Genomic DNA, 14,782 nt, shown 5'->3' on the forward strand with positions numbered 1-14,782 from the left:
TCATGAAGTCCTACCCTAGCTGAGGAGCTGTTGGTGGTTGGTGGCTGCTGGGGGTGGGGGTGGGGGTGGGGGAGTGGGGGAGAGTCGGTTTTCTTCAAGGATGCAGTCCCTGAGGGGATACCCACTCTCCACCTATTCTCCAGTAGATGGACCTCCACCGTGCACACATAAGCAGCACTAGATGAATGAATAGACTTTATTTATTTATTTATTTACTTACTTATTGTTTTTCGAGACAGGGTTTCTCTGTGTAGCCCTGGCTGTCCTGGAACTCACTTTGTAAACCAGGCTGGCCTCAAACTCAGAAATCCACCTGCCTCTGCCTCCTGAGTGCTGGGATTACTGGTAGGCTTTATTTAAAAAAAAAAAAAATCACATGAACTTTGGAGGGAAGAGTGGTGGAGGCGATAAGATGGGGGGGATAGGCAATGGATTTTATTAAAATGTATTATGTGTTTATGAAATTGTCAAACAATAAAATACCAATACACTTTGAACTATTATTTTTTTTTTATGGAACTCAAGCCAGGTCCTCTGCCAGAGCAGTTAAGTGGTAAGCTATCACTGTAGCCCCATTGATAACGTTTAAGCAATGTAGAGTAATATTATCTATGCATGAAGTTTACAATAGCTTATTAACCAATAGATTTTTGGGTAAGGCCAATACACTGTAGTCAGTGTATTAAGTGTAATACTTGGGAGCTAAAGGACGGGGGACTCTTCCAGTTGTCGTGGGTTGTTGTACAAATACATCAGGAGATGTGTGCTTGCCAAGACAGCAGAGGCTACCAACTGCAGAGAACAGAGCTGGCTGATAAAAATCGTAGATATTAATAATACAATAAATCTGAAAAAAGCAAACCAGGAGGAAGAAAAATAACAAAAGGTGCTCCCATGTGCGCACGCGAGTGTGTGTGTGTGTGTGTGTGTGTGTGTGTGTATTTCACAACAGCAGATATTCAAAAGTCAAAACTCTCAAACTGTTTCGATTAAAATTAGGAATCAACCAAGTTTCCCTGCCCCCTTTTACAATGATTTAATATTGTACCGAAGGCTCGCTGAAAGGGTTGTGTGCCTGTAACTCCAAGATCCTCTAAGGAAGAGCAGTTTCTAAAGCCAGTAAGAATTGTCAAGGGGGCTAGGTTTAAAATACAAACAATAAACATTCTAAAGAAAACGTCTGTTCTTTCAAAGACAAATGCATAGAAGTGTAAGGCAACCATTGATCTTACTTGGGCTTTCTATTCACAACCAGAAACAACTCAGTGGGGAAAGTGTTTGTTTCCTCTTACAGCTCTCTGGTCACCCTTCGTCAGGGAGGGAAATCAGGATGGGAATTCCAGGCAGAAACCTGGAGGCAGGAACTGAAGAAGAAGCCATAGAGAAACAGTGTAACAGCTTGCTTAGCCTATGTTCTTAGCCTACCGTCTAGGACCAGGTGGCCAGGTATTGCACCACCCCAGTGACCTAAGGCATCAATCATCAATCATCAATCAAGAAAATGTGCTTTGCCTTCAGGCAAATCTTAAGGAGGCATTTTCTCAATGAAGAATTCCTCTTCCTAGAAGACCCTAGTTTGTGTGAAGTTGACAATTAATTAATTTATTAGCACAATTGAGCAGTTGTCACCTTGACATACAAAAGCTTGACACTGCTAAAATTCCCTTCTTGTTTGTCCCCCAGATCTCATGTTAATATCACAATATAAAGCCTAGTATGACTTTTAATGTTCCACAGTCTGTTTTAAAAGCTCAGTCTCCTTCAAATATACAAAGGCTCTTTGAAAATTCACAGTTTCTTAATTACCAGAGTCCCTCAGCTGTAGGTTCCTGCAAAATAAAACGAGTTACACACATTGAACCAAGGAACACTCACAATTTCAACAAAGCAAAACCAATATCCAGCACTCTGTGTTGAATCATAGTCATTGACCTTCTGTTTGAGACTCATTCACAATCTTCTGGGTCGTCTTGAGCCCTGCCATTCCTTGACAGGACACATAGCTTGTCTCCTAGGTTCAGGCCAGCTCTACTCTACAGCTATTGCTATCCTTGTTGCTCATCCCACAGTCCTGGCATTCTCCAGAATTCTGGTATCTCTGTTGCTACATGGCTGTCCCTTCACCAATAGCCTTCCTTTGGGCTATCTTTAGGTACTCTGACCATGTCGAATCATTCCACACCCCATCTTCTCTGCATGACTCTTTCAATCCTGAGGTATCAACTGCGTCTGAGGCTGCATCCACAACTCTCCTGATCTCTCACAGTGCCAATCTTCAGACACTCTCCCAGTCTTCAAACCAGGACCACCTGAGACACTCATACACGTTACCAGTTTCAGCTGCGGACACAAGGCACATCCTTGGCTCTCGATAGACCACAGCTTCTGGTGGCTGACCCCGAGCAACCACTTCTTAGAAGATTTCATCTCAATGATGCTGGTCTCTTCTTAATCGCCACTAATTTCCCAGCCCCAGTGACTAAGTCTGATTGTCCTAACAAAGCAAAGAATTCCCATTAGTGCTTCTGTGGTTCTGGGCTCTTCAGAGTTGATTCATCAGCCCCAGCTGACCAGAACCACTGATTCTGAATTCAAATGGTCCCAATATTCTTGAAGGGACTCTCAAAAGTCCCTCTGAAGCTTCACAAGTCAGGCTCCATCTTCTGCACTGCTCTCAACAGTCTTATCTTTCAGGCTCTTACACAACAGCCCATTAAGCTCCGATCACTCGGTAACTGTTGGAGCCCACTCTTCTGAGCACCTCCACAGTCCTTCCCACGATGGTCACAGCGTTCGCATCCCACACTCCTGGTGCGTTTCTGTCTTCATTTTCTTTCTGTCGGTGTGATAGAATCACATGACAAAGCAACCTGGGAGTTTTATAGTTTACAGGTGTACTCCATTAGGAAAGGCGGTCAGGACAGGAACCCAAGGGAGGACCCTGGAGGCAAGAACTCAAGTAGAAGCCAGACAGGAACAATGCTCACTGGCTAGTTCAACCTGCTTTCATATACTGTCCAGGAACACCACTTGCCCAGGGTTGGCGCCACCGCACTGACCTGGGCCCTCCTACATTAACCATTAACCAAGGAAATACCCCTAACATATTTGCCTAGAGGCAGTGTGATAAGATCTTCTTTAAACTGAGGCTCTCTCTTCTCAGATGACCGTAGCTTATGTCACGTTGACCAAAAATAATAATTAAAAAATAATAAAAAAAAAACCAACCAGTATACCATTCCGACATCATTCTTAGTGAAAAGTATGAAATAAAACCTGAAGGGATGAAACTATAAATAAAACAATGAATGTAGTTAACACAAATTTCATAAGTAAATTTATGGAGATCCTTTTAGGAATTGCAGAGTGTTTTTTTTTTTTTATTGGATAAAAACAATCCTGGTGTTTATATCAAAGGATAAATGCATAATTCTGGGGAGAAGCCAAGGTGAATGTGAGGGAAGGAAATCAAGTGAGCATGGAATGTGAGGGGAGGAAATTAAGTGAGCACAGAATGTGAGGGAAGGAAATCAAGTGAGCACAGAATGTGAGGGAAGGAAATCAAGTGAGCACAGAATGTGAGGGAAGGAAATCAAGTGAGCATGGAATGTGAGGGGAGGAAATTAAGAGAACACAGAATGTGAGGGAAGGAAATCAAGTAAGCACAGAATGTGAGGGAAGGAAATCAAATGAGCACAGAATGTGAGGGAAGGAAATCAAGTGAGCACAGAATGTGAGGGAAGGAAATCAAGTGAGCACTGATTGGGCTCTGAGTGATCTGATGCTGAGAAAGGTTTTCATGGTCAAAGCCACGTGGGATCGATTCAAGGTCCAAAGAATTCGGTGGAACCAGGCAGAGAGTGCGTGGCTGTCTCACTGGGCAAGGGATAGTTCTTCTACACTAGATGGACAGTTGCACAGTGTTGAGAAAAGCATGTTGCTATCCGGTGGACAGAGCAGGCTCCGTCATCTCTTCATCTGGAGCGGGGGTGGCAGGAAGGACGCAGGGATGATTCCGTCAGTGTGATCTGAAACAAGCCCTAGAATCTTCTGAACCCTAACTGCATACAGACAGTTTTTAGGAGGCAAATGTAAGAAACTGTAAAATCGTGCTGTGTGGGAGGACTTGGGCAAAATTTAATGCGGGTAAGACAGTGGGGCATATGTTAAGGGAAAACCCTTGTGTAGTAAAAGATACATGATTTAAGTAGAGAGAGCAGTAATGGTCTCCCATCCAAGTGCTAACCAGGCCCGACCCTGCTTAGCTTCCGTTCAGATGAGATTGTACCAGTAACTTAGAAATGGATAAGAACAGCATATTCAAAGGAAAGGTGAGTAAGGAATCTATTAATAAACATGAGCCGCGTGTGGTGGTATGCACTTATAATCCCAGGCTGGAAGACTGCAGGTTGGCTGAGGAACAAGACTGACTCAAAATAAAACAAAATGTGTAAGCCATGGAGAATAGATGCAGACAACCGGCAAACCTATTTAAAAAAAAAAGTTCCTCTTGCTGGGAAGTACAGAGTAAAAAGAGCCACTGCTTGAAACCCATCTGACTGGAAACCGTAGCAAAGTAGATATTGCCATGGGGCTAAACCAAAAGCCTAGCAGCCGTTTCTATCGTCACATTTATACATTTAAGGGGGGGGGTATGTGCATGTGTGCATACATGCATGCCCACCTGTGTGTGTACAGCTTGTGAGAGTTGGTTCTCAACTTCAGCGAGTAACTGTGTTTCACACTCTGGTTATCAGCCTTGGTGGAAAACCTCTTTTACCCAAAGAACCATCGTACTGTTCCTGACAAACAGTTGGAATGGTTCATGATTTCAGATGCTTCAGCCCATGGGTAGCTGTCTCCATCACCTGGGGCCGCAAGCAACTCTGAACCTTGAGGAAGAAGGAGGAGGCTTCTCACCTCATGATGGAAGGCAGTAGAGCCAATGCCATACCCTTGCTTTCCCTTTTGTTCTGTCTGGGGTCCAGCCCACGTTACTCCTCCTCCATTGGCAGCACACCCCTCCCTGGCCTTGGTCGATACACTAAAAATGTATTCACATATGGAATTTCAGCTCTGCTTGTGTAACCTCCCAGGTGTCCCCCAGTGACCAAGGTTAACCATCACAATGTGGTAAGACACCTGGCTCTGTTGCAAAGCAGACCCCAGTGTCTATTACAATAAAATTCACTGATTTCTCAGCAGCTTTGATCCCGGTGTCTTTTAGAAGTTGCACACACAAGTGTTATGTATAAATAGATCTACTTTGCCATTTTAGTAGCACAATCCTGACGATAAGAACGGCTATCGGTTGAAAATGGCCAGCTTATGGAAATTTCATGTTCTGTAATATCCTACTCATCCTCTGGAAGAATTAGCATAGTGCTGGGTCGGATTGGCTTTGATCTCATGAGTCTTCAAAGCGTAAGCATGGGGAAGAGCTGGGAATGTTCCTGGTCTGAGCTGGGGGTGTGGAGCAGAGGCTGATACAGATGACAAGGGACAGGACAGCAGGATTGCCAAACCTCTCCTCCCTGCCAGATTAACAGCTGAGCTGCTACCCGGCTGGCTTACCTGTCAACCGCATCCATGGCTTCCCTGAGGAGGAAGCTGCAGAGGCCTGCGGTTTGAGGTTAGAAATCCTGGCTCCTTTCTCTTAGACCGTGGGTTCTTTTTTTCTTATTCCAGCATGCTCTTGAGTTGATCTCCTGATATCTCCCTGGATTTTCTGAGCATCTTAATTAAATTTCTCTCTCTCTCTCTCTCTCTCTCTCTCTCTCTCTCTCTCTCTCCCTGTCTATGTGTTGCTTTCCAGCATGTGAAATGGCTTGGGTGTTTTTCAAAACCCCATTAATGTAGCTTAGGATGCCATCTTACATCTGCCCTATCTTGAAAACCCCCATGGGGTTTATTGGTGTAGCTGTGGTTTCTGAGAAAAAAAAAAATTACTAGTCTTAAATCTTGGATCAAACCTGAAGGTTCCCATAGTCAGACTAGGCATACAGTTAGTTGGTAAAGTGCTTGCAGTAGCCATAGTCCCCTCCCCACCCTCGTGAAAATAAAGGTGGGACTCCTAATGTGCACCTGTAATTCTGGTTCCGGTGAGGTGGAGACAGGAGGAACCCTGGGACCCACTGACCAGCCTAGCCTTCCTAGTGAACACCAGGCCAGCAAGAGAACGCGTGCCAAAGGAGCAGGCGTATGACACCTGAGGAACAGTGGCCAAGGAAATATATGTACACATGGGTCACCCCCCCCCCACCTCCACCCCAGTTAAAAGAGCAAGCTTAGGTACTTGAGACTCAAGGGCTTCTGCCTTTTAGTCCACTTTGGTCAAGAAAGCATGATGAGGTTCAAGGTGATGAGAGGATTTTTAGCGCAAACCAGGAAGCAGAAAAGGCAGGATGGAGTGAAAGGATATCTATCCTTCAGAGCCTGGCCTGCTGACACGCTCCCCAAAGCTGCCAGGCTTCCACACAGCACAACCCTGGTAAGTTGCACACTAGCTCCTACTGGCTGCAGCTGGTGCTGAGAACAGCATCTCTCCTGTGCTTGCACTGAGAACAGCATCTCTCCTGTGCTTGTATTACCCTGATTTGTCACTCCTTTTACTTTGCCAGCCTAGATGGGGAACCCATCACTTTTCTGTCTTTAATTAGTTGAAGTGTCCAGTACTCTTAGCGCTTTCTTATTTCCTTTCTATAAAGTACTTGCTTGTAGCTTTTTGTCCCTTCCCGTCCAGTTGGTTGTTAATTTTTCATTGGTTTTTTTGGACCACTTCTTTACACAAGCTTGGCACACACCCAGTTTATTGTACATATCATTATGTAGATGTTTAACATTGTGCTCTTCAGTATATCCCTTCAGTAGAGCCTTGGAACGTTAACAATTATAGCATTATTTGTTCTTGTTAAAGATAAAACGGGGTTTTCCCCTCTCAATGGAAAACTTACAGACATTTCTAAGTCTAAACACAAAGAAGGAAAAGATTATCAACTACAGCATCATTGCGTACCTGGGCAGCTTCTCTGTTTACCTTTTGGGAGGAAATGTGGGCTTTTCTGATTGCCCTTGTAACATTGTAACTTACTCCACCAAGTGATACATAATGACATTCAGTTTTCTGGGTGTTCCTCATCTTATTTTATCATGTCTGCTGGAAGGTTCTAGTTTTGTTTTTGTTCATGTTTTAAGAAAGTGGGAAAAGATGTGAATGTCTTTGGGCAAACCCAAAAGGTTTTAAACTGGATTTTGTTTTTGTGGGTTTTTTTTTTTTTTCCCCTCTTGGAAATGGGATGACTAACTAAAAAGAATTTTGAGATCTAAACACGTTTCCTATTTATGTTCCTGTCAGCATAGTCATTGGACTTCCTTTAAAAATGAGGCACTTTCAGGAGACACATTCAGAAAGAGGTGGGTGTCGAAATGAACTTGAAAGGTTTAAGTGGGAGAAAGGCCAGTGGGAGAGTTCCCAGAATGAGGTTTAGGGAGCAGGCAGGAGCCAGGGCCCCTCAGGGCGGTGTGGACTATTAGAAGGAATTTGTAGTTTTATGGTTGAGAGTCTCCCTGTTGCCAGAAATGGGTGTGGCTTGCTGTCTTTTATTGTTGCAGGTGAGAGTGGCCCCTGACTAGTTAGGAGGCTGTTGCATTAGCCTAGGGCGGGAGATGATGTCTTCAACACCAGAGTAGTGGTGGCTTCAGGTGTGGAAAGGAGGAGAGAGATGGGGGCTCACTGGGACTGTAGAGCCCTTTCAGCTGATGGGCTGGATGTGTGAGTGAAAGACAAGAACAGAGTGTGACAGCCCCTTAGATGGGGGATTGGAGGTGGGGGTGGGGTGCAGGGGAGAGGCGGCAGAACCTAAGCTCTATTGAAGTCTTCTTTGCTCCTTAGCCTTCCAAGTACAAGCAAGCTGAGAGACTGGCCAGTGTCGAGGGGACATCATGGTGTTTGTCCATGTGTTTTTTCGGGGTTCTAGCTAACTGTCCTTGGAAACTCAAAATCAGGAACATAGTCATTTCCCAAATGGGGACATATCTGTAAGCTGCCAAAGTTTTCGGAGATACAGATTTGGAGGCCATACGCTTTGGACAGAGCAGTGTACAGCCTTGTGCACTGAATGGTATTTGGAGAATCCAGGGGCCTTTTCCTCTTCTCGGTAAAACCATAATCTTCTTTTGATATTTTCGTAAGTGCCTAAGGACATGATCATGGGAACCTGCGAAGGACCCTAAGCACACATACATCCTCTTTTATAGTTAGGCATTGGAGCAGTAAGCTAAACCAAGACAGGAGAGTCTGTTGGAAGGCCTTTGTGAAGAAACTGAAGACCTGGGGTGACAAAGCTCTGCCTGCATTACATAAAGAGTTGTGCCTGCACCAAGTCATCCTTGTTCTGCTTCCTTCCTCCCCCAGCCAGTGTCCCAGTTTCTCTTCTTCTACTGTAGCTGATTCTGAGCAAGACAGAGAAACTTGGGCTTCTGCATTAAGCATCTGGGTTCTCTCTCCCCGGGGGATTACTCATCCTTCACGAAGTGACAGTACAGTCATGTCACCATTTTTAAATACCTTTTATTAACCATAGCAGATACAATGTAAAGATAAAAGGCAAACCTATAGATCCCACAAATCCTATAAATCCACGCAGCCCGAAAGAGAGAAATAACTGGTCACCACCTTGTTGCCTTTCTGTCCAGCCCTTTGGCTGTGTTTGTAATTAGATATATAGAGACAGTTTGCGAGTTTGACATAAACAGTATTTTATGGTAAACATTTCATGATAGCTTATGTTTTTAATAATTCTTAGAGACTACATATTATAGGTTAAATCATGGAGGCTTTTTAGGGAAAAAATTCCTGAAGGTTTCTCTAGTTGGCAGATCCTTTTAAGATTAGAAGAAAAATAAAAACACCAGGCCTGAACTATCTTTGGTATACTAAGAAATTCAAATTTTATGTTCTTAAGATTTTGTTTTGACTCATGTCACTCTTAACTATTCATATTCCTTTTGGATATGCTAACTAAACTTTAATTATCTTTTAAATATACTTTTCCATGGTTCAAGAGATAGACTTAGTGTTGTGAGCTTCAGGAGGCTTCAGAAAGACCACACCAGGCCAAACAGTTCTACATGAGGTTTATGGGGGGGGGGGTAAGGTGGTGGCAGAAAGAGAAGTGTGTGGGTGTGTGGGTGTGGGTGCGAGAGAAAGAGAGAGAGAGAGAGAGAGAGAGAGAGAGAGAGAGAGAGAGAGAGAGAGAGAGAGAGAGAGATCAGAGGGGCCTTTCTTTATATATGGATGGTGAGGTAGTCGCAGTTAAAGGTAGGAGGTGAGCCAAGTGGATTCTGGGAATATGGTGGCTATTGCCTTGGTGACAGGTGTGCATGTCCCACCTATGTGATGTCACAGGTTTCGGAGGTCCTGATGCCAATACTTAGTGTTTAAGAGCACTTGCTGTTGCAGAGGACCCGGGTTCAGTTCCCAGAGGCCACACCAGCACATCTGATGGCTTCTCACTGACTGCACCTCCGGTTCCAGAGGCTCCCATCTCTTCTGGTCCTCATGGGCATCTACATGGTGCACACACATGATACTTATAAAATAGATAAATCATTAATATACACCTTACATTTCAAGGGTGTGTGTGTGAGTGTGTGTGTGTCTGTCTGTCTGTCTGAATAACAGTTTGCCTCTTAACATTAAGATAGAATGTACTGGGCTGGACTCATTTCATGAAATACCAAGGAGTCTGTCTTGCAAGCATGAGAACCTCAGTCCCATCCATCAGAATCCACATTTAGCAAGTGGTTTGACTAATAATGTTTATAAGACCTAGCTTATAAACAACCCAGTTGTCTAAGAATAATAAGCAGTACTGAGCAGGTGGTTTGGTAGTACATCAGGAATGCCCACGAGTCATCCAAAGCTGCACATTTAATCACAGATAATACAGATATGTAGGAACATCATAATTTAAAAATGTGCACTCCTGAGGATTGAACACTGGGCCAAGTACATTCTAGGCAAGCCCTTTACCTCCTTCTTGTTCCCTCTCCTCCCTCACTTTGCATATGTGAAAAAGAATCACAGTTCCCTAGGCTAGTGTTCCATTCCCTCTGCATCCCAAGGCAGGGCTTTCATTTATGATCCTATTGCTTCATCTTCCACAATGCCTGGGAATAGCTCTCTGCGTTTTACTGTTATACCATAGCCAGGCAGCGTCAGTGTGACTTGTAAATAATACTTTGAAATGTCATCTGGAAAAGAACTGTCTCCAAGAAGTAGGCAGGAAGGAAGGCTTCTGGCTGGCCCTTCCGTGGCATTCCCAGGTGTCCTTCCTGGGGCCTCTCCTTGGTCAGAGAAGACTCTGGGCCATGCCGGGAAGGACTGCTGATTCTTTTCCTCCAGGTGCTGACTGCGGGCTGCCCGTATTGTGAAACGGAGGCAGCATCAGTCTGAAGACATCAGCTCCTTCCTGTTTATCAGGTCTGGAGCCCTTGCTTTTCTCAGCCTGGCATGTGCCTCTTCACTGGGGAGATGCTAACGCCTCCATCACACTCCTTGGATTCTTCCCTATCCACAGCTATCCTGTGATTCCTTCTCCCATGGTTCCAAGGCCACCACCACCATCTTATGCTCTACGTCCTGTCCCTTCAAGAAGTGGCTTTATCTGGAGCCACAGTTGCCTCCTGGGTACACTGTGCAGTATCTGTAGCTGTTCTCCATTCTCATGCCTATGAAGACCTGCTACCTAGTGGGCAGTGACAGAGATACAGATATATATCCTACAGTGCACAAGATGTGCCCTACCAAAGCCAACCAAGACTGACACAGCCCCAATATCCAGGCTAAAAGGCTAAGCTAAACTATTTTAGGCAGGCCCTCTGGCCTGCTGTGCCCACTTGGTTATCTGAGGTCTTGTTCACGTCATCTTTCACTATAGTCTAAGTAGGGGCGCTGTAAATTTGGGGAAACAAAACATGGGAGATCAAGCTAGTAGGATAGTCCTACGTAGGAACATGGCTCTCACTCTTGTGTATAGCAAAATTGGGCTCTAGTTTCTTTAGGCAAAAAGAATTGGGTATAGACTTCTGGCCACTACCAATTAAAAACTTTTTAAAAAATGTCTTAATTCAAGCTGGGCATGGTGGCGCACGCCTTTAATCCCAGCACTCGGGAGGTAGAGGCAGGCGGATTTCTGAGTTCGAGGCCAGCCTGGTCTACAAAGTGAGTTCCAGGACAGCCAGGGCTACACAGAGAAACCCTGTCTCGAAAAACCAAAACAAAAAAAAAAAATTCTTATTTCTGAGATTGTTAATGACTGCATTGAAGGCTCAACAATAAACTGGTTTCTATGGACTCCAGTGAAGGATTCAGTTGAGCTGGGCACCGTGTTTGACTGAAGTGGAGGGGAACACTTAATGGAGACAGAAAGGTCTTGCCCTTTTCAGAGTGACGTTTTTCTGCCCCGCTTTCCAGATGGATCCTGGAGTGAATGAAGTGCACTGGTGTGAACCAGGAGTCCATGTGGATGGCATTTTCATCCTAATACATAGCACGAGTTGTCACTTACCTAACATTTGCCAGAACAGAGTCCCACAGGCTGGTTGGCTTCAGTATCACACATATTTTCCCTCTTAGTTCTGCAGGCCTAGAGGTTATTTATTTATTTATTTATTTATTTATTTATTTATTTATTTTTAGGCCTAGAGGTCTTAAAGTCAAGGTGTTCGAAATCAGGGTTGGTCATTTCTCTCTCTCTCTCTCCTTTGAAGGCAAAGGCCATCTTCTCCCAGCCTTCCCACTGCCTGTGTGTGTCTTCATTTACCTTTTATAAGAACACCATCACATTGGGTTAGGACCTGCCCAACTGACCTTATTTTAACTCATATTAACTTTTTAAAGATCCTATCTACACTGGGGCTCAACCCACCACGAATTGCACTTAACGGGAAGCAGAAGTGTGATTATAAAAAGATAAAGCGGTATAAGAATCTGTTCTATGGGGGTGTGGTGAGGTGTGGGGGAAGGGGATGTCGCAACGGGCCCATGCCAAGGCATCCCTTCCCCCTGAGGGACCAGCCACAGGACAGTATAGTATAGAATAGAGTTTATTCAGGGCATGGGGAGAGGGGGTTAAGAGGGTAGGAGAGGCAGAGGAAGGCAGTGAGAAGGAGAGAGTAGAGAAGTAGAGACTGGCCATGACCACATGGAGAAAGGGGGGAAGGGAAGGGAGAGAGAGGGGGAACAAGAAAGCAAGAAGCAAGAGAGAGAGGAGGGGGCAAGCAGCCCCTTTTATAGTGGGCCAGGCCTACCTGCCTGTTGCCAGGTGACTGTGGGGTGCAGTTTAGAAAGTATGTTAACAAGAGGTACTTTCAATCGCTTGTGTGTGCACACACACACACACATGTGTTCAGATGCATACACATTTGTATGGAGGCCAGAGAACACCCTCCAGGGTCATTTCTCCAGCGCTGTCCACCTTGACTTTTGAGTCAGGTTCTCTCACTGACCTGGAGGTCTCTAAGAGAGCTAGTCTGGCTAGCCAGTGAGCTCCAGGTAATCTGGCTGTTTCAACTTCCTCGGTGAGGGGATTACAGATAGACACTACCATGCATATATATGTGTGTGTGTGTGTGTGTGTGTGTGTGCGTGTGTATGCATGCATATATATATATATATATATATATATATATATATATATTCTGAAGGATGGAACTGAGGTCTTCCTGCTTACATGGCTAACACTTTGGCATTTCCTGAAATGACTCCAGCCCAGTGCTTTCTTTGTTTATGTTGAAGAGGTAAACTACCCCCCCCAACACACATACACACACCTACACCCCTACCTTACACATCTTTTTAGGTGTGTTTGCTCACAGGGATTTGTGATTCCTCTGTGACCTCTTTAGCTTGTGCCTTGAGTTTCTGCTTGCGTCCCTCTGTGGCAGGCAATGAGCAGCAAGTGTAAGGGAAGTAGACCCTTCTGTCCATCCACAAGTTGCTTTGGTCTCTGTTTTATCACAACACACAGCAAACCAAGGACAGGTGGTGATCAGGCTGCCCAAACTGAGTCATGTACACAGAGGGCAAGGCAGTGAGCTTCAGGCTCTGGGCCCCTTGGGGGAAGGGGGATTGGGATTGTGGCTGTGTAGTCAGAACTCACCTTTCCTGAAATACCCAATCTCACCTGCTGTTCCTTTTCAGTGCGCTAGTCATAGGATGGTTATTTTTGTGGCTGCTTTAAGCTCTCTGAGAGCCAGGAAGTTGTGATTTCGAAGCTGTTTGGTGTAGGGCTCGGCTAAAAGGACAGAACAAAAGCTGTGACCTGTGGATGAAGTGCCCAGAGAACCAGTGCTCTAAGCAAGCCAGACAGACCAGAGATTACGTGACCTGTGCTCGCATCCCATACAAGGTTCAACAACCTTAGAGGACTGTCGCTTGGAGAGAAGATACTGTAAAAACAAGCACAGGTAACTTGACTGTAGGGCACTGGGTAAGAGGATTTCAGCTAATTGCTGAGCTGGGTGGAGATAATCTAGCCTTAGCTAGGGACTGGGTGGAGCTTGGCTTGAGTCCCTTGTTCCCACCAAGAAGCATTCTGGTCGAGCTGTTGCTGAAGTGACTCATCAGCCTAAGCAGCTAGCTTCTGGGAGGCTTTCTCAGATGTGTTAAAACTTGCCGGTGTTCAGAGTGCCTCCAGAGGTGCGTGGTGCATACACTACTTTGGAGCAAGGAAGGCAGAAGACCAGACAGGGTGCCCCAGGGTTGCCCAGGTAGACTTCTATCAACGCCAGTCCAGCAGCACATGCCTTGTTTGTCTTGATTCTCGAGGACAACCACAGGTAAGAACAAAGGCACCACTGTAAGTTCGTTGTGTGGGTGTACGGCATCCACTGGCACAGAGCATGATTTTTGTCGTAATACCGTTTTCCTATCGGCGATGTTACCCTAACATGTACCAAGAGTTCCCATTGTAAATGCCTTTGAGGGTTATCGAGAACTGGTGGAATTCTTCCTCATGTGTAGAAGGGTTGGCAGACAAACATAAAGGCGGCTATGACACGAACCCTGGTCTGTTTTTGCTTTCTTCTCTGTCTTGACGGTTTAGAAAAATGTGTAGTGTTCATCTCCTAAAGGAACATAGGAAAGTTCCTCTTGGTGTCTTTTATATCTAATGAAGAGGGTCACGGATTAAATCCTGTGAATATCGTTCTCTGATTTAGAAGTTGTTGTTTTGGGCAGAACACTCACAACCCTTCCTGTCATGTGTTGAATTCCTATTCCTGTGACGTTTCACTGGAGAAGAGGGTAGTACCAGCCGTCCTTGGCTTCCAGTGAAATTCCATCTTAGGTCATGTAGTGGTTTACTTGGGAGACTCGTAGTTTACATTCAGATCTTAGAAGTCTTACTTCCGTCAGGACTTGGCTTATGTAACTTAGTATAAGTTACTGAATTTATAAAAATAAAATTTTTGAGAGAATCACAGTGATAGGCCAGAACACATTCAACTGAATTATTCTTTCGTGTTTAGTTGTCATTTCTCATGTGTGTTACTCATGCATGCAAATTCTCGGTGTGATTAACATGTGATATTTGTTTCTTTACCGTCTCATTTGGTGATTCATAAACTGTTAGTTTAGTAGTGTATCCATAAGCCTGGAATACATGAGTATGGGCCACGCCTTCTGTTAATGAGCCTGGTTACTTTCCATGGGTATTCTGATAGTGTTGTGTTAAGACAGCTAGGAGGATCTAAAGGGATGTGGATGGATCCGAAATGT

The 14,782-nt window shown here is 44.8% G+C and overlaps 1 protein-coding gene across 7 annotated transcripts in view; it reads left to right on the forward strand.

Annotated features, from left to right (window-relative positions):
* Positions 1 to 14,782, forward strand: part of Nedd4l (NEDD4 like E3 ubiquitin protein ligase) — a 324,332-nt gene that overhangs the window by 145,080 nt on the left and 164,470 nt on the right. The window contains exon 1 of one of the 7 annotated variants that reach the window (XM_029471748.2): positions 13,370 to 13,470. The exons of 5 other annotated variants lie outside the window; for them this stretch is intronic. The gene's annotated coding sequence lies outside the window, so the exon portion shown is untranslated. Of the gene's footprint in view, positions 1 to 13,369; positions 13,471 to 13,514; positions 13,843 to 14,782 lie in introns of those variants that run through there. One more of the 7 variants, XM_085833668.1, reaches the window with a different exon arrangement.

This window comes from Mus caroli, unplaced genomic scaffold, assembly GCF_978045245.1.
Source record: "Mus caroli unplaced genomic scaffold, Mus_caroli_1 scaffold_19, whole genome shotgun sequence".
Lineage (NCBI taxonomy): Eukaryota > Metazoa > Chordata > Mammalia > Rodentia > Muridae > Mus > Mus caroli.